Source organism: Chamaea fasciata, unplaced genomic scaffold (assembly GCF_029207755.1).
Source record: "Chamaea fasciata isolate MVZ Bird 193981 ecotype frontalis unplaced genomic scaffold, bChaFas1.0.hap1 SCAF_26, whole genome shotgun sequence".
NCBI lineage: Eukaryota > Metazoa > Chordata > Aves > Passeriformes > Sylviidae > Chamaea > Chamaea fasciata.
Window position 1 is genome coordinate 1,025,863 of NW_027094111.1, and position 18,861 is coordinate 1,044,723.

The following is an 18,861-nucleotide window of genomic DNA, read 5'->3' on the forward strand; positions in this document are numbered from 1 at the left end:
CACTTTATAGCCCTGCAGGAAGGCTGCCGGATTTCTGGGGTTTTTATCAAAATAAAACCAGCCGAGACCCGTGTTACCAAGACACAGCGGAGCCACTCACAAATAAATTCATCAGATGAGATGATTGGAGATGCTTGAAACTGAAAAGAATGTTTTAATATCTACTGAATATGTAAAACAGCAACCCTTAAAAAACACAGTCACTGAAAGAGAAAGGTGTGCGCTGGGACGTTTGCCCTTTTTGTCTCTTAATTGCCTATTTTTTTTCAACTTATAAATTTTTGAAAGAAAGTGGAGCTGGTTTTTCACACCCGGGCGCTCAGGATTCGCTCCTGTCCCCTCCCCGGGACACCCCGGCGGGCACACCCCGAGGTCGGAGCCATCCCCGAGGGCAGCCGCCTCCCCGGGGGCTCGGGGGAAGGAGGATAACGTCACCTTTCCCCCGGATCAATGAAGATTTTATTTTATTTATTTATTATTTTTGGTTCGGGAGTTATTAGCCCGGTGTCATAAACCATCTGAAAACCACAAAAGTAAAATGATAAATCTCCGCTGTTTGCCTCCTGCGCGGGGTTTATAAGTACCCGGCTCCCTCCAGGCAGCGGTTCGATATCGCAGATCTCACAAATCACCCGGACAGAGCCGGATTTTGGGGAATATCGCTCGGGCTTCGCTGTTTTCCAGCGCTCGGCCGTGGCCGGGGAAGCTCCCCCGGGCTCCTCGGGCGGGGCCGGGGGTGTGAGGTGGCTCCGGGGATGTGTCCCTGTCCCTCCCGGGACAATTTGGGACGGTTCTTGCATGGCAAACGCCCTTCGGGCATCATTAAATGATTGGAATGCGGCTGGTGCTGGCAAAGCAGCAGGAGCGCACCCCCAAAGCGGGGTTCAGCGCTGAGGGGGACAGGGGCGGCTCCCCCCAGTGCTCCCCGTGCCCCCCTGGGTGCCCTTCGGGGGGTCCACGGGGTGTCCCTGACCCCTCCCAGCCCCAGGTTTGCTTTCCCAAGCTCTTTCTGGTGGCGTTTCCCGGCGTTTTTGTCTCCGGGCCGCGGCTGTTGCATCCTCCCTCCCTCCCTCCTGATTTTTATTTCCAGCCTTGGGCTGCCCCGTGGTTTGTTCCCTGGTTCGCCCTCATCCCAGCGGGCTCGAAACCCAGCAGAATAAACCTCTCAAAGGGAAAAATAGCCCCAAGGAAAAAAAAAATTAAAAAAAAGAAAAAAAGACAAAAGACAAAATAAACCCCACAAAATAAACCCCACAGAACAAACCCCACAAAGGATTCGGGGCAGTTCCCTGCGCAGCACCGGCAGCCGCAGCCGGGGAAAACTTCCCGCGGGAGGGAAACGTTCCCCGGAGGGAAAAGCGAAGGACTGGAGGTCTGAATACTCTGCGGGTATGACACAATTAACACCGACCGCTAATGAGCGCAGCCCCAAGGGCAGGGATGGGGCTGTGCTGTCCCTTTCCCAGGGCCACGCTGGCGGATCCCTGGGGCACATCCCGGCCCCGGGAAGGCTCCGGGACCCCCCGAGCCCGCCCCACACGCGGCCCCACAGCCTCGGCGGGGCCGGGAGCGGCGCTTCCCGTGCGGACACCTGGGGCCGAGCATCCCCCGGGCTCTTCAAAGGCGTCCCGAGCCTCTCCCCTGCCCGGCGGGCTCCTGCTCCCTCCGTGCCCCGGGGATGGGTGCTGGGGGGCCGGGGGGGCAGCGGGAGCCCCCCGGCAGCGCAGATCTCTCCGGCCATGCGCTGGGCAGCCGGCGGGGCAGGATGCCGGCCCCGCGATCGTGCCTCGCACACCATTCCCCGTCCTCTCCGCGCCTCTGCCCGGGGCATCCCGCCGGCCTGGAAACAGGTGCGGCTTCCTGGGTTTCTGCTGAGGCGCGCATTTCGGCCCCTAAAGCGCTAAGTGAGTGCTAAGCCCTATAAAATTACCATTTCTGCTACTATTTCTGCGCAAAATTAAAAAAAAAAAAAAATTGAAAAAAGGCTCCTCCGCCGCGAGATACGCCAAAGCGCCCGATGAAGTCATGCGTCTATTCTCATTTGTGACATTTATTATTAACGGGGAAAAGAAACAAAACACAAAACAAACCAAACCAACAAAAAAAAAGAACCCCGACAAATGGCAGTCAGAAAGAACTCCTAATTGAAGCACCATTGTGCCGTGGTGTAGCTGCCGTTAAATTAATCCGCCGCGTTCCTTTTCCACCCACGCGCAGCTTTCAAACTTCCTGGTTCTAATTAGAACCGTTTAAAGCCAATTTTGACACTCCTCGGATGATGCAGTTCAGCTGCTGAGTACGGCGAGGCTCGGGGGAGAGGAGAGGAGAAGGGCTGGGAGCAAGCTGGGGCTGAGCCGGGAGCTGCTGCTTCTGCTCGGGGATGCCAATTCCAGCCCGAATTCCACTTTAATTCCCCTCTGGAGCCTGCTCCATCCCGCCTGTCCCGCGGGAGATGCTCCTGCCCGGAGTATCCCTCACTCACATCCCTCCCCGGCTGCTGGCCAGGGGATTTGGGGAGGTTTGTGGGGGTTTTTTGGGAGCCCCTCGAGCTCTCCCCGTCCTTTGTGCCGGCCAAATATTAACCAAAGGCAATAAATCCCCGGTGGAAAAGCGTTTGGGCGTTTCGGTGAGGGGAAAAGGCGCCAAAAAAAAGCCCTGAGCGCAGGGCTGAGAGAGGGTTTTTGGGGGGAAATGGGGGAATTTAGAGGTGTGGGGAAAAGACACCTGAGCGCAGGGCTGAGAGAGGATTTTTTGGGATGGAATGGGGAAATTCAGAGGTGTGGGGAAAAGAAACCACAGTGCAGGGCTGAGTGAGGATTCTTTGGGAATTTAGAGGTGTGGGGAGAAGACACCTGAGCGCAGGGCTGAGAGAGGATTTTTTGGGATGGAATGGAGGAATTTAGAGGTGTGGGGAGAAGACACCTGAGCGCAGGGCTGAGAGAGGATTTTTGGGGGGGAAATGGGGGAATTCAGAGGCGCGGGGATGCCGCCCAGCCCTGCGCCAACACTCCGCCTGCCTCGGGGCCGGGAGATCTCGGAGGATGCTCCGCCAGGCCCGGCTTTGGAGAAGATGCTCTGGGCGCTGAGGTGTAAACAGAGAAACCCGCGGGCCCGGCCGGGAGCTGGCGCGGGTGTCACTTCTGCAAACCTTGTTCCTGCTGTGTTCCTTTATCTGTCACCCTCGGAACCACCTGGGCGCCTTTTGATGCTATCGGGGCCCCGCCGAGCCCCCGGCACATCCCCGGGGCACCGCCAGTTCCTCCGCGGCGCTGGAAGATCCCGTTAGTCACGGTATCTCCGCCGTCACCTTCTGCTTCCTTCTGCATTTGGCTTTTTTCTGCGGGGACATGTGTTCGCCAGGGATCCCGGCAGCTTCCTCACCCCTCGGCCGGGGGTGGAAAAAAATTTAAAAATGAAATAAAATGAAATGAAATAAAATGAAGTAAAATGAAATGAAATGAAATAAAATAAGTTAAAAAAATAAAGTAAAATAAAATAAAATAGTAAAAATAAAAAATAAAATAAAATTAAATACAGTAAAATAAAATATAATAAAATATAATAAGATAAAATAAAATAGACAAAATAACTCCCTGACAAAATAAACCCCCACGAAATAAACCCCACAAAATAAAACCCCACAGAATAAACCCCACAAAACCCCCTCAGCAGGGCTGGGACAGCTCCTGGTGCTGCTCGGAGCTCTTGGGACATTTGTCCCCCTCAGGGCCAGCCCCGCTCTCCCTTTTCCATGTTCTCCCGTGTTTTCCATCTCTCCCAGTGACCCCCCCGAGCTCATCCCCGCCTCCCTCCCTGTCCCAGGAGGAAATTGTGGATTTTCCCCCAAACCCGGTCCCCGCCGTGGGGCAGAACCCCAATTTGGGGCTGGGGCGCCGCAGTCGCCTCTGCAGGGCCGGCCCGGCCTGGGCACATTTCCCTTGGTTTGGTTGTTTCTGGGTTTTTTTAATACACAAACTCCAGTTTTTTCACATTTTGAATTTTTTCCTTTCTTCCGTCCTGGAGCAGGATCAACCCCCCCCAGAGCCTGGAGGTTCTTTATGCTTTTCTCTAATCTCTGTCGCTTGGCTTTGGCTTGGGCCGTTCTTATTTTATTTTATTTTATTTTATTTTATTTTATTTTATTTTACTTTACTTTACTTTATTTTACTTTCTTCTTCCCCACCCCAGCGCCGCCTCTTCCTACTCCGTAATTTTTTTCCCCAACTTTGGAAGCGCGACTTCGGAGCGGCCAAAGGCAAAAAAAGAATAAAACCCAGACCCAAAACCCAAAAGAAGGATATTTCTGCTCGCCCGTTAACTCCACAAGGAGCTGCGTGCCTGCAGCCCGGCGGGGCGGTAACGAGAACCAAGGGCTGCGAGCTCCGGCCGGAGCGGGTCAAATTAGCCCGGGGGGCGCAGAGGGGGAAGCGTTCCATCCTGGGGCCGCCGCAGCCCAGATGGGATTTGGGATTTTGGGATTTCCCCCCCCCCCCGGGATGTTCACCCGGCTCCCTTCGCCTCCTCCCCGCCGAGCCCAGCCCCGGGATTTGTCCTGTTGGCTCTCGCCCCGGGCTCGGACATCTCCCCACAGATGTGTGGCTGGTCCCGTCCTGGGGGTCACAGAGGGAGGAGCCGCCTGAACCTGTCCCCAACTCCGCGGGGACACCGGGGCACAAACCCCAGAGTTATCCCACAGTTATCCCAGAGTTATTCCAGAGTTATTCCAGAGTATCCCAGAGTTATTTCAGGGTTATTCCAGAGTTATTCCAGAGTATCCCAGAGTTATTTCAGGGTTATTCCGGAGTTATTCTGGAGTTATTCCAGATTAATTTCAGATTTATTCCAGTTTTATTCCAGAGTTATTCCAGAGTTATCCCAGAGTTATTCCAGAGTTATTCCAGAGTTATTTCAGAGTTATTCCAGAGTTATTCCAATGCTATTCCAATGCTATTCCAGAGTTATCCCAGAGTTATCCCAGAGTTATTCCAGAGTTATCCCAGAGTTATCCCAGAGTTATTCCAGAGTTATTTCAGAGTTATCCCAGAGTTATTCCAGAGTTATTTCAGAGTTATCCCAGAGTTATCCCAGAGTTATTCCAGATTTATTTCAGAGTTATTCCAGAGTTATTCCAGAGTTTTCCCAGTTGTTTCCAAGTGCTCCTTGCCTGGGAGGCGCGGTGGCTCTGCCAGGCTTTGTCACCACGGCCAGGCCCTGTCCCCGTGGCCGTCCCTCTGTGTCCCCAGGGCAGCACACCTGGGTTTTGTCACCTGCAGGATGTGCCGGGGCCACCTGGGTTTGGGGCCGCGGGGGTGAAATTGGGGTTAAAGATGACCCAGGCTGTGGGGTTTGGGGTCCCTGGTGCCCCTGGGGGGGTCCTGGCGTCTGGGTTTGGCACTCGCCCAAATATTTTGGGTATTTCTGGGAAACGCCACTGGTGTCCCTTTTCCACAGAAATGTCACTTGTCCGCAGAAATGTCCACTCAATAAAGGCGGAGATCTGCCCGTGAGCAAACGGGGTTTGGGAATTGCTGCAGGATCGGGGTCGAGGATTCTGCTGGAGCTGGTTTGGGCACCACAGAGGGTAATTCAAGGGGACAATTAGAGGGACAGTCTGTGTTAATTAACACCAGGGCGGAGCGGGATGGGAGAGGATGAGGATGAGGATGAGGATGGGAGGATGAGCTGCTCCGGCCCAGCAGCTCCCGGGATGTTCGGAGCCTCCAGGTGAGCAATGGGAATATCAGGTGCCTTGGGGAAGGCTGAGCTGGAACAGAGACTGGAGAATAAGGCAGAGATTTATTGAAAGATGTTTAAGGACACACCTTGGGCAGGACAAGAGCCTGGCCAGGGCTGCACCCAAGGTGGACCTAAAATGGGCACAAAATAGTCACAAAATGGGCACAAAATGGGCACAAAATGGGCACAAAATGGGCACAAAATGGGCACAAAATGGGCACAAAATGGGCACAAAATGGGCACAAAATGGGCACAAAATGGTCACAAAATGGGCACAAAATAGTCACAAAATGGGCACAAAATGGGCACAAAATGGGCACAAAATAGTCACAAAATGGGCACAAAATAGTCACAAAATGGTCACAAAATGGGCACAAAATGGGCACAAAATGGGCACAAAATGGACACAAAATGGGCACAAAATGGGCACAAAATGGGCACAAAATAGTCACAAAATGGGCACAAAATGGGCACAAAATGGGCACAAAATAGTCACAAAATGGGCACAAAATAGTCACAAAATGGTCACAAAATGGGCACAAAATGGGCACAAAATGGGCACAAAATGGACACAAAATGGAGAAATGGTCTCGAGGTCTCACACTTTGATAAGTTTTGGTCCATTTGCACATTGGGGTTGAATTGTGCAATTCCAGCTCCAGGTGATGCAGTCCCATCCTTCTTGTCCCTCCCTCCAGCCCACCCTTGTTTGTGCTCTTGGGGCTGAGATTTCCCCTTGTCGTCCATTTGGGAAAGGATTTGTTTTGTGTCCCTGCTGCGTGCACAGCTGAGTGACACTGACTGTGAGCTCACAGAGTCGGAAACACACAAAATATAAACCTCCAGGCATCCGGGGAACCATTTCTTTGTGCGCTCAGGGATCGGCCCCGGGGGAAGGGCTGTTCCTGGAGAAACCTTTCCCCCCGGGGCTGTCCCCCAGCGCGGTGACACCGCAGCACTTAGCGGCGCCCGGGCCGACCCGCCCCGTGACTTTCCTTGGGTCGCGTTCTCTCCATTTGCTCTATTGATTTGGGTTCCGAGGCTGCCATGAGGATGGTTTTAACGCTGGTTTTATTGGGTGGGGAGCTGCGGGGTAAAGGGAGTTATGGCCGAGTTTTGGTGAACCCCAGGCCGCTGCGGGCAGGGCTGAAGGGATTTGGGGGTTTCCTCTCTGGCGCTTTGGGGTGAGCTCGGCCCTGGTGGGTTCCCATTCCGTGCTGGGCGTCCACAAACCCGCCCCAACCAAACCCCGCACACCTTGGGTGGCTCCCGCATTAAATATAAATGGGGAGAAAATTACCTTAATCAAGTCTAAGCCGAATTGATTAATATTTTAGTCAAAACCTCACGCTGGAGTTGAACGGACTGGTTAAATCTCAGCTGGAAAAAACCACTGTGGTTCCCCACCAGCTTTTTTTTTTTTTTTTTTTCCCCTCTCCTTAAACCCAGCCTGGTTTCCACGGCCCCTCTCTCTGCCTGCGCTGGGGTTGCTGGGGAGCTCTTTGCCCTTTAGCTGAGCGAATTACCAGCGGTTTGAAAAGGCCCCTTCTCCCCCTCCCTCCTCCCTTTTATAGGTACAATAATCAGATAAAATATTTCTGGAAGACTATTTACAAAACCCCTCCCGTCCCCATCAATCTTACGGTTAAGAAGGAGAGGAGGAAGAAATCTTAACCTCAAGAAGCTGCTAATGCAACCCAGCCCTTTAATGGTGGGGTGGAGATCTGCTGCTTTTTTTTTTTTTTTTTCTTTTCCCTGCTGCCATTACTACGGAATACATAATAACATCAATAATTAAATATAAATTGGATTTAATATTTTATGCTGGCGACGTGTAATTTACACTCTACCCGAGAAATCAAAAGGTCACGTCTGAGGAGAAGGCAAGGAGGGGAGAGGGGCACTGAGATGGGTCTGGCGTTGGGAGGCTCAAAGAAATCGCTCCGGGGAGGGGAGGGACAGCTTTGTTTGGGGTGAAAAATTAGGAGTTTGGAGCTGGATTGCAGGTGTGGGTTTGCTCCTGCGCAGGATGCGCTGGTTCTGGGCTCTGGGGCGGTTTTAGGGGATGGCTGTGGGGCTGGGCTGAGCGGGGAGCGTGGGATCCCCATCCCTGCTGCCCTGGGCATCCTCCGGGCCCGGGAGGAGAGGCCAGCAGAGCTCTCCGGCATCGATCCCGCGGGCTGAGGGCAGCTCTGGGTGTCCTGCCAGCTCGGCAGCTCCATTACCGCCCCGGTAATTCAGGAACCGCCCGGGCTATTTCTGGGACGGGAGGATTTTCAGCCTTTTTGTTCCTCTCCCCGTTGGGTCATCGAAGATTTGGCCGATTTTCCGCCTCCATCCCCAGGGTTTTGCGCCCGGCAGCCCCGGCTCTCTTTGCCTTGAGCTTCACAGCTTCGATGATTTAAAAACAGGAGGGATCAAACCTCTCCTGGGCGGATGTGGGGCTCTCCCAGCTGCCCATCCATGGGCTGGTGGCATCAAGGAGCAAACCCGGAGCCATCCCTGGCCCTGGGGGACGGAGGATTTGTCCCCTCAGAGGAATTCTTGCTCAGGCCTGCGGGCAGGGAGGTTTGGGGCTCCTCGGGGCTGCCCAGCGCAGGTTTCTCCGCAAGCGAGGCTTCTGCTTTTTTAAAGGTTGTGCAACACATCTGGGCAAAGCCACTCCTGATTCTTCTTCTCCTTCTCCCCCCGGGGCGGGTTAGGCTGGGGAAGTTGGGGGGAACCAGCCCTGGGGGCGGTTGGGTTTGGGGTCTCACCTGGCACGAACGTGGGGGAGGCAGGTGGAGGGGCCGCTGGGGATGTGAAATTACAGCGGGAGCTTTGGAGGGGGAATAAATCTCCTTTTTGTGCGCCGTGGGGAGGCTGCCTGGAGCTGCTGGAGGGGGTTTTGGCCGCCTGGGAAAGGGAGGGATGGCCTTTAGGGGAGCTGGGCAGGCAAGGAGAAGCCCTGCGTGCACCCTTGGGTGGCCCTTGAGGGTGCACAAGGGGCCCACACCACCCAGCCCCTTCGCTGGCATGCAGAGCTGGGGGTGCCAGGGTCTGATTTTGGGTCAGTTTTGCCCAATTTCAGCTGCTGCCATCTCGTCCAGGAGGGTCGGAAAATCCTCCCTGAGCCTGGGGGTCGTTGGACATCCGTTTGTTTGCTTCGGCCCCCGTGGGCAAGTGGAGTAAAAACCCCACAGCAGCCAAATTTCCACCCCCTGCAGGAGCCACAAAGCCGCTCGGGTCACTCGGGGGTGGGCAGGAAATGCCCCGCCGGGTCTGGCAGAGCCACAGCTGGGGCCGGGAGGGCTCAGTTCGGTTGGCCACAGGGCCAAAACCCCTCAGGGCAGCCCAGCCCCGGTGGAAGAATTTGGGAAAGGCTGGGTTGGACGGGGCCTGGAGAAACCTGGGATGGTGGGAGATATCCCTGCTGGGGGCTGGATGGGCTTTAAGGTCCCCTCCAGCCCCCAAAAAATCCCATAATTCTGCAAAACGGAGCTGATCCTGCCCCACAGCGAGATCCCAAATTAGGATTAACCCTAATTAGGTTTTTATCATCGCCTGGGGGGTGCCAAGAGCTGCCGTCTAGGGCACAGCTCCTCTGGGGGCTGAGCTGAGCTGCCCCCAAACCACCCAAACCACCCAAACCACCCAAGGCTGAGCTTTGCAGGGTCATTACCCCTTTCCACGAGGCTGCGGAAGCCGCCTGGAAAAAGACCAGGTTGGGATTTGGAAAGGGTTTTGATCCAAAATGCTTTTTTCCACCTCCTGCCCCTTCCCTTGATCAGCACCTGCCCTGGGAGGAGGAAGGATCTAATGAACTGCGGGAGGATGGGCCCGGCCCTGCCCTCTCAGGGCTCCCTCCACGCTTTTATTCCGTTTTTTCCGAGCCCAGCATGGAAAAATCTCCATAAACCCTCCGCTCTGGTGCCCCTGAGAGTGGAAACACCTGGTTTTCAAAGGGCGAAAACCTCGCCCTTAATGGCGAATTTCCATTTTATGGATGGGATAATGTGGCTGGCTCCCTCGGCGGAGGAGAAACTGGCGTTTTCTTCTGAGGCTTTGAAGTTCTTTTTTGGTGGAGGAGAAAGTTTTTGGGGTTTCCGCGGAGGGTCAGGGCCCTCCTCCGAGTGTCTCTGTTCAGGATTTTGGGGGACACAGCTGTGACAGCCTCGCTGGGAATGTGCTGGAGCCCTAGAAATTCGGAATTCGGGGTTTTAGTGGGTAAGTAATAGGTCTGAGTCAAGGTGGAGGATTCGGGGCGTGGGTTGGTTGTCTTTGTGCGCCTTCTTCTTCCCGAATCCGGGTGGTTTTCTCTAACTGGGTGAAAGAAATTCGGGGTCTGGGCGATCATAATTGGATTCGAAGGATAAATAAAACAGATGTCAGCTGTTTATTGGGTAATTGGGGTTTAAAGAACCTCGAGCAGACAACATTTTGGGTCAATTTCTCAACCTGTTAGGGAGAGCTCACGTCTCTGAGTTTGTGACAGGTAAAGATGATAAACTGCAGGGTGGGACTTCAAAAACTACGTCCCCTGAGTTTTGTTCAGCCTGACCTTGGAGCAGGAAAGAGCCAGGAATTCCAACAGGGATGAGCCAGGAGCCACCTAGACCCCAAAATTTCCACTTTTAACGTCCCAAAATCCAACAGGGATGAGCCAGGAGTCACCTCAGAGCCCAACATTTCCACTTTTTACGCCCCAAAATCCAACAGGGATGAGCCAGGAGTCACCTCAGGCCCCCAAATTTCCCCTTTTAACGCCCCCAAATCCCGAGGAGCCCCGCACCGTCCCCGTCCCGACGGGCTGAGCCGCTCTGCCTCCCCAGAGCCGAGCAGCCCGGTGGAGCCCCGGTTGTTTTCCATCTTTATCCATCCCCAGGTGCGGCAGGAATGGCTCCCCCCAGGCCGTTCAGAGGCTTTTAACGGGCCGCTCTTGGCCAGGTGCCGGTTTACGGCCCTGAGGAGGAGGAAAAGCTCCGCGGGCGCTTTGCGGGGCTCGGGGTGAGTGATGGATGGCCGGGAGGGCGAGCCCGGAGCGCTCAGAAATTCACATTTAACCCGGGGAACCGCCCGCGGGACACGGGGGCGGCGGTGCCAGCCGCAGCCTTTGGGGTCGTGTTTAGGGTTAAAGGCGTCAACCTCGCGGAGTTACGGGATCTCGGCGTGGTTGGGGTGGGAATGGCTTCAAATCCGTCCGGTGCCACGCTCTGCCGTGGGCAGGGACGTCTCGCAGGGTGTTCCAGCCTGGATTTGGGAGCTGCCGGGGATCCTCCGGGCACCCTGCGCCGGGTCCCCGCCCTGCTCTGGGTGACCAATTTCCTCCCGGTATCCCACCTCAATCCCCCCTCTGTGCGTTTGAAGCCACCCCTTCCCTCGTCCTGTCTCTCCCTGCCCCTGGAAATTTCAAAAATTTTTATAAATAGTATTAAGTTTTATATGATATTAATATATATTAATATAATTATTTATATAATATTAATGTCGTTGTTATTATAAGAAATGATATGAGTTTTATAACCCCTGGAGCTGCAGGGAAGTCTCCCCAGAGCCTCCCCAACACCGAGGATGTCTGCAGACCTTAATTCCAGGCAGCTCCAGGGAGAGACAAACCCCAGGCGCGAGCCCTCCCAAAATCCCTCCAGCGCCCTTTATTTCCATCCCGGAGTTTTCCTGCTCCTCCGAGCTCCCTGGCCGGGATCACTCCCCGGCACGGGGGTTCAGCAGCTCTTTCCTTTCACCTTTGGCAGCACAAAGCAATCCCAGCCGCCGGCTCTGCCTCCCCAAACCCGACCCGCCTTGTCACGTCCCATTAACTTCGAGTTCAGCTCCGATCCCTGCCCTGAAATGGATAATGAAAGACGTTCAAAATATATCAAAATGGCACCGGTATTGATTTATTAATGCTGGGGAATGCTGCCCTAATTGAATTTAGGTCCAGGAAGTCAGTTAATGCAGCTGACAGTGATACAGGAATTCAATCTCCCCAGCGCACTGAGTTAGGACTGTTTTCTTCTCTCTTTGTTGTCAGTTGGATAAATAACAAATCAATTTAAATTTTCAACGAGGTTGCTAAAAAAACGAGGCAGGCTCAGCGCGGGGCCGAGGGCTCAGCCGGGGCTTGGGCTGCTGGGGAGGGTCGGGGGTGCCTGGGGAGCACCCCTGGGTGCTCTGGGGGTCTCCTGGGTTTGTCCCGGGCTGCAGAGGAGGGTCAATCCTGCTGCGGCCCCTTTCCCGCTGATCCCGACGCGGAGGACTCGGAGTCTTCTCCTCCCAACCCCACCTGGGCTGGGAGCTGCAGCTCCTGGGTCCCTTTCCTGAGCTCTGGGGGTGTTTCCCTGCCTGACCTGCCCAGAAACTCCGACATTCCCTGGGTTTTTTTGTAGGGAAAGCAATCAGAAATCTCATTAAAACGTGCGGAGCTGCCCTTGGGTGCCGCCTCTCTCAGCATCCCCGTGGCTGCACCTTCACTTTTTTGGGTGCTGGACTCATCCATTAACTCCTGGTTCAAGCTCAGGCACCAAATGTTTCCTAACCGAGTTCAGGATTAAACAACCAACCCCACAGTGGCAGAGCCCGGTCCCTCAGAGCCGTCATTTTAAATTTCTCAGCGCTTTTCATTTTAAATCTTGAGCTCGAATCCCACCCCCGGCCTCGACCTCGATCCTGTGTTTGCTCTCCAGCCCTGCTGGGGTTGGTATGGTCAAGAAGGCAGAGGAGCCTGAGTTAATTAAATCAACAGCTAACAGTGGAGGTTACCCACAAAAGTGAACCTTGGTGCCCCTAAAACCACTGACCAGAGAATGGCTGGAAAAAAAAAAACAACAAACGAAACCACAGTTGGAGCGAAATGGAAAAAGAAATCTTCAGCTCTATATCACTTCAGCCGGCCACAGGTATCAGAATATTAATTGCTCTTTGACTTGATTTTGTTGTGGGATTAAGGGCACATTGTGGCTTATGAAGATATTCTAGGAGCCACGGGGATGGATGCAAAATCCATCTCGGCAGCGTTTCTGCGCCTGCTGGAGCCCAGGACGCTGCTGGGGGAGCTCCAGGCTCCTGTGGGGCCCGGCAGCTGCTCCTGTTGCCCCAATCCCTCTGTTCCCCTCCCTCTGCCCCAAATCCCTGCCCCTGGCAGGGAGCGAGTGGGATTTCCCCCGAGCTTCTCTGGGCGTGGTGGTTTCCCTGCTCTGCGGAGGAAACTCTGGGGTCCTGCTGCTCCCGCTGCTCCCCAACCCTGGTGGATGCTCCAGCAGGGAGGTTTGCAGGGGGGAGCGCTCGTGGGGGAGGTTATAAACCGTTTGGAAGGGTTTGAGGCTGGGGTGAGCCGCACTTTGGGATTTCCTCTCTCCTGCAAGGGGCTCTCGCTCCTCGGGTGCTCGAGGGTTCATCCTTGTCCCTGGGTGTCCCTGTCCCTTCCCCCTGGGTGTCCCCATCCTCTTTTCTGGGCATTTCCATCCTTCCTCCCCACGTGTATCCATCCCTTGTCCCTGGATGTCCCTGTCCCTTCCCCCTCGGTGTCCCCATCCCTTTTTCTGGCTGTCCCCATCCCTTCTCCCTGAATGTCTTTGGTAAATGTGTCTCCCCAGTGCAATAATTAACATTTTGTGCCCAGTCCTGGCTGGGCAGAGGTTTCCTGCCTGCTGTGGGTGCTGGCGGGGGCTGCCTCCACCCCCTGGAGAGGCCGAGGAGGATGAGGATGAAGGGATGTTTGGGACATTTGGAGGATGAAGGGATGTTTGGGACATTTGGAGGACGAAGGGATATTTGGGGGATCAACCTGCGCCCTTTGGAGGAGATGGAAAACCTCCAGCAGCTGTTCCCAGCCTGGCTCAAACCCTCACTCCCATGCCCTTCCCTGCTTTCCTTCGTTCCCCTGGTGTCCCCAGCCCCGGGGGACGCTCGGGGGTGACCTGTGCTCCTGGGGCAGGCTCCAGCTGCGGGGACCGGGCTCTGGGCAGGGCAGGAGGCTGCAGATGGAAGTGGGAGAGCAGCTAAAGCAGAAGCAGGAGGGTGGTGAACCGCCTGGCCCGGCCGTGTCCCCAGGCACAGCCCCGGGGTGACCCTGGATGGGTTTTGGGTGTCTGGTGGCCCCGTGGTGGCCTTGCCCTGCTGGGGCTGGTGGCAGCAGGGTGGCAGAGGGGCCCTGCCAGCTGTGCCCCCCCTCCCCGTGGGGCCGTCGGAGGGTGACACTGGCTGGTGTCACCCTGAGCCGGGAGCGGGGACAGGCCACCCCCGGGGTCACCAGGGACAGGGATGTGTCGCTGTTGGGGACACGAAAGGAGCACGCTCACTCAGGTTGAGAGGGGAGCAGGGAGAGAGGAAGTTCATTATGATCTGGGGTTTAAATAGGATTTGGAACGTGACCGAGGATTTGGGGGATGAGAGGAGCGCCCCTCCGACCCCAGCGGCCAGACCAGCAGTCCCTCAGAGACCGGAGCGGAAACAATCCTCTTTGTTTGTGCTACGGGTGCGAGAAAGCTCCAGCAGAACCAGGAACAATCAGCAGAGGCTGAAGGATCGGGGTGACATCCATGGAGAACCGAGAGGCTGCCAGGACCCTGCCCCGGCCCCTGGGCTTGCCCTGCCCCAAAGCTGTGACCCTGATATTTCTGGGCCTGAGGGATTTTAGCCTGCTAGCAGCTGCTGATTTTTTCCCAAGGAAAAAAATTCCTCAAGAAAGCTTCTTGAAACCATCTTGGCAAACAACTCTCCTTCCTCAAATCAATCCCTCTCCAGGCGGTGTTTGGCCGTTTCTCTGGTTTAGCCCACGGGATCAGAGAGGTGTCGTTCCTGTTCCCCAACCACGTTAAGTCCGTATCAGAGCACCTTGTAACAGGTAGTGAGAATTAGACAACAAAACCCTTTTTTTTTTCTGTGCTCTTTGCCTTCTGAAATACTCGGAGTCTTTCCCTCGTGTCCTACAGCGGCACAAAGGGGGGTTTGGGGCGTGCCCACCCTGGCAGGGGGTGGCAGCAGGGACACTGCCCGTCCTGGCCGAGGTCACCCTTTGGTCACCACCTCTGCCACCCTGGTGCCTCCTCCCGGCCCTTCCTGGGCTGTCGCTCTGGTTTTTAGGCACTCCCATCTCCTGTCCCCGAGGCCCCCGGGGAAGGCGGGAGTGGAGGACGTGAGCCCAGCCCTCATTAAGGAGCGCATTAACGAGCCCCCCGTTTGTTTATCTCCATCTCAAAATCTCCGAAGACGCTCCTGGACCCGCACAGGGCAGCCCAGCCCGGCCCTGTAATGGCTCATTAATGTGTTTGAAGCCGGGGAGACAAGTTGGGGTTGGCAGGGGAGGAGGCTCAAAAATGCTTTTACAGCAGAAGGGCCAGGAGTGCCTCCGTGATTGCCTCCAAATTCCCAGCGAATTAATGAATAATAGACAGATAGATGAATAATAGATATTCCAGCGGGTCGGGTGTTGCCAGGCAGGGATAACCAGCCCCTCTGCCAGGACACTGGGGTGACAGGACACGCTGGGAGAGCCAACACAGCTGGAGAGGCCGAGGAGGATGAAGGGATAAAGGCATGAAGGGATACTTGGAGGATGACGGGATATTTGGGATATTTGGATGATGAAGGGATATTTGGGATATTTGGATGATGAAGGGATATTTGGGGGCTCAACCTGCGCCCTTTGGAGGAGATGGAAAGCCCTCAGCTGCTGTCCCAGCCTCATTCCCATCCCTTCCCTGCTTTCCTTCCTCCCCCTGGGTGTCCCCAGCGGAAGGGGCTGTGCCCTCAGGTGACAAAGCCGGGGTGCTGCTCCGGGGGGTGTTTTGGGGGTGCTGTGCCCGAGCTGTGCCCTCAGGGGGTGACAGACACCGCTCGCTGTGCCGGGACAGCGGGACACGCCGCGGGATGTGCCGCTGGGGCTTTTTGGGGACACAACTGCAGCTGTGCCCGGGGTGGGCTGTCCTGGATGGCCACAGGCTCCGGCCGTGCCCGGACTGTCCATCCCGCTGGTCAGAGGCTCCGGCCGTGCCCGGACTGTCCATCCCGCTGGTCAGAGGGAGCAGCACTAGAGGGAGACAAAGGCCCACGCTCAGCTGGGGGTGCCCAGGGGTGGGAATGGGATCCCATGGGACGGGAATGGGAACCTCATGGGATGGGAACGGGAATCTCATGGGATGGGAGTGGGATCCCCAGAAATGGGATCCCATGGGATGGGAACGGGAATCGCATGGGAAGGGGAATGGGAACGGGAAGCCCGAAAAATAAAACAAGTAAATTAACCACAGGGAGTAAGCAGAGGCTGCTCTGCCCGGCACAGCTGAGGCTTTCCGCTCCTTTCCCCACCCTGCCTGGGCCACAGGAGCTGGGGCACTGCTGAGGTCGCAGGTGATGCTCTTTTTGGGGTCACAGGGAAACCCCCTCACCCAGAGCGGCCCTGGGCCAGCAGCTCAGCCTGGCACGAGGCAAACCGGATCAAATAGCGATTAAATCATCGATGGCACCCTCTGTGCCACGGCATCGGGGTGGGGACAGCCCCGGGTGAGATTCTGGGGAGGGGTTTGGGGTGTTTGGGGCCAGGGTTCAGTCCAGGTGTCAGACTCTGTCTGCGCTGCCAGCCCAGAATATCCCCTGTGGTCGGGCTGAGGGATGCAAACCAGCTCTTGCTTGACTCTGTTTATTTGTTTAGAGCCACCGTTTGTCTTTTTTTGGCTCCTAAGCCGGCCTCCTCCGAGCAGCCTCATTTGTTTAGGCAGCTCATCTGGCCCAGGCCTTGAGGGGAAAGAAAAGGGTTTTTCTGGGACTCTTTGCAGGCATCGAGTGCGGCCAGAGCTCCTCGGGGACAGCCCCGGCTGCGGGGGCTCCTGGGGGACCTGGCGGCTGCGGAGATTTTGGGACACCCGGAGGAGCCACAGGGAATCCCTGCAGCTCGTGCAGGGGGATCCCCGCGCCTCTGTGGGGTGGGGGGCTGGAGCATCTTTAGGACACCCCATGGAGGACCCCAGATCAGCCCCTGCTGAGCATCCCGATCCTGTTCTCCAGGACGTGTGGCACCCCCAGGTGACACCCCAGGTGACATCCTGGCCCCCCCATGGCTGGCCTGCTGGTGGCATCCCCAGGGAGGGGTTTGTAGCCAACCTGGGTGAGTTTCCCCTCCTTCCCCCATTCCTTCCTTCTTCTTTCCCCCCTTCTCTCTCTCTGAGCCGACCTTAAAGCCGTGGAACTCAATATCCAGACCAAACAGAGCAGCTCCTCCCCCTGCCACCCCGACCCATCATTAACATCCAGGGATGTTAATTAATGACAGCCCAAATGACCTCGGACAGGCCTTGCTCAGGAGCCTGGACCTTGGCAGCCAGGAATAATTTTATTGTTTTCCATCACGCTGCTGCAGTTTGGGGGGTGAGGGGTAGTTGGGGTTGTTTTCATTCCTGGCCGAATTTTCATTTGGGGTTTGTTTTGGTTTTCGGTTTTGTTGTGAGCATGTTTCACTAGTGCAATAATTAATTAGTGCAATAATTAACATTTTCTGCCCAGTCCTGGCTGGGCAGAGGTTTCCTGCCTGCTGTGGCTGTTGCCTGGGGCTGCCTCCATCCCCTGGAGAGGCCGAGGAGGAGGATGAGGATGATGAAGGGATATTTGGGGGATCAACCCGCACCCTTCGGAGGAGACTGAAATCCCCCAGCAATCGGGGTCAGAAACATCACAAAGCCACCACGGGACAGCCCTGGAGCTGCCGAATTCCTCCTCCCGGCTTTGGGGCAGATCCCCCGGCTCCCGGTGGGGAATCCCAGGGCGGGGAGAGAGCCGCCCGTCCCTTCCCAGGGAACGCAAATCCGCCTTTCCCCCGTCGCTCACACAAAGGAGGAAGGTGCAGCAGCGGCCCGGCCGTTCTCCGCCGTGAATCACTCCGTCCTGCAGCGCTGCCGCCGGGGCTAAAACGCTGCCGCTTGTGCTAATGTAGGAAATCATTAAAGATCAATAAAGGGATCATTAGCAGCGCGACGCCCTCGCCCGACCGCCCGGGCTGCAGATATATCTCCCACCCCCCCCACCCTCCCACACTTAATCCGGCCATAAAAACGGCACCATGAGCTCATTTTAATGGGTGTCAGCAAGATGGATCGGCCGGGGCCAGAGGTTACGGCGGCAGCGCCGCTAATGCACTCGGAGCTCTGCTACACTTTAGTGCCGGTTAAACAGAAAACGCCCCGAAACCGCAGCCCGGCCGCCCCTGCAGGCGCTCCGAAGGACTCTCGGCGCAATAATTGCGGGATTTGGGGAGGGATGGGGGGTTGGTTAAGGCACCACCGGCCCCGGGGGGGGGTTCCGTGGGGAGGGGTCCCTGCAGCCTCCCGTGGGGCGGGGGGTTTGGGCTTCCAGAATTATCCCATCGCCGCTTTCCCGGCTCTGGGGGGGGCCTTTATCTGCTTCACCTGCGCTTTGGAGGGACCTTTAGGGCTGTTAAAGCGTTTGTTTTTCTTCAAGAGCAGCCCCACATCCCCTCTTTTTTGGTATGTTTTCCCTGTTTTTTGTTTTGTTTTGGTTTTTTTGTGTGTTTTCCCGGTTTTTGTGTGTTTTCCCGTTTTTTGTGTGTTTTCCCAGGTGCGGGGCACGCCCCGAGGTGACCTTGGGCCGCCCCCTGCCCGTGCCTCAGTTTCCCCGGCCGTGGGATGGGACACCGGGGACAGGCCGAGCGGTGTCACCGGGCACTGAGGGGACCCCCAGAGCAGGGCCGTGCCCTCCTCCAGCCTGCGGCGACCCCCGGAATGGGGAAAATCCGGATTTCCGTGGGGAGCCCGCGCCTCCCCACGAGCCCCAGGGAAGGAGCCGGGAGCGGAGCCGCCAAATCCCGGCGCATTCCCGGGGAGGGGAAACTGCGGCCGAGCTCAGCGGGGCCACTAGCGGCCAGCGCCGCTGGAATCCTGAAATGCTGCGGGCACTGCCGTCCAAATAAACCCCGCAAACGCCGTCCCGGGCCAGGAGAAGCAGCCGCCGCCTCCCCACGGGGGATTTTCACGGCCTTGGAGGGGGGAGAAGCTCAGCCCCGCCGAGCAAACCCCAGCGAAGGGCGCTGCGGTTTCTCCCTCCCGGGCTTTGCTGTTAATCGGTCTTTTCCTTCGAGGTTTGTCCTTGGGGGTGAGCCGGAGGTTTTGGCCGGGTCTGGGATGAATTTGGGGTTGG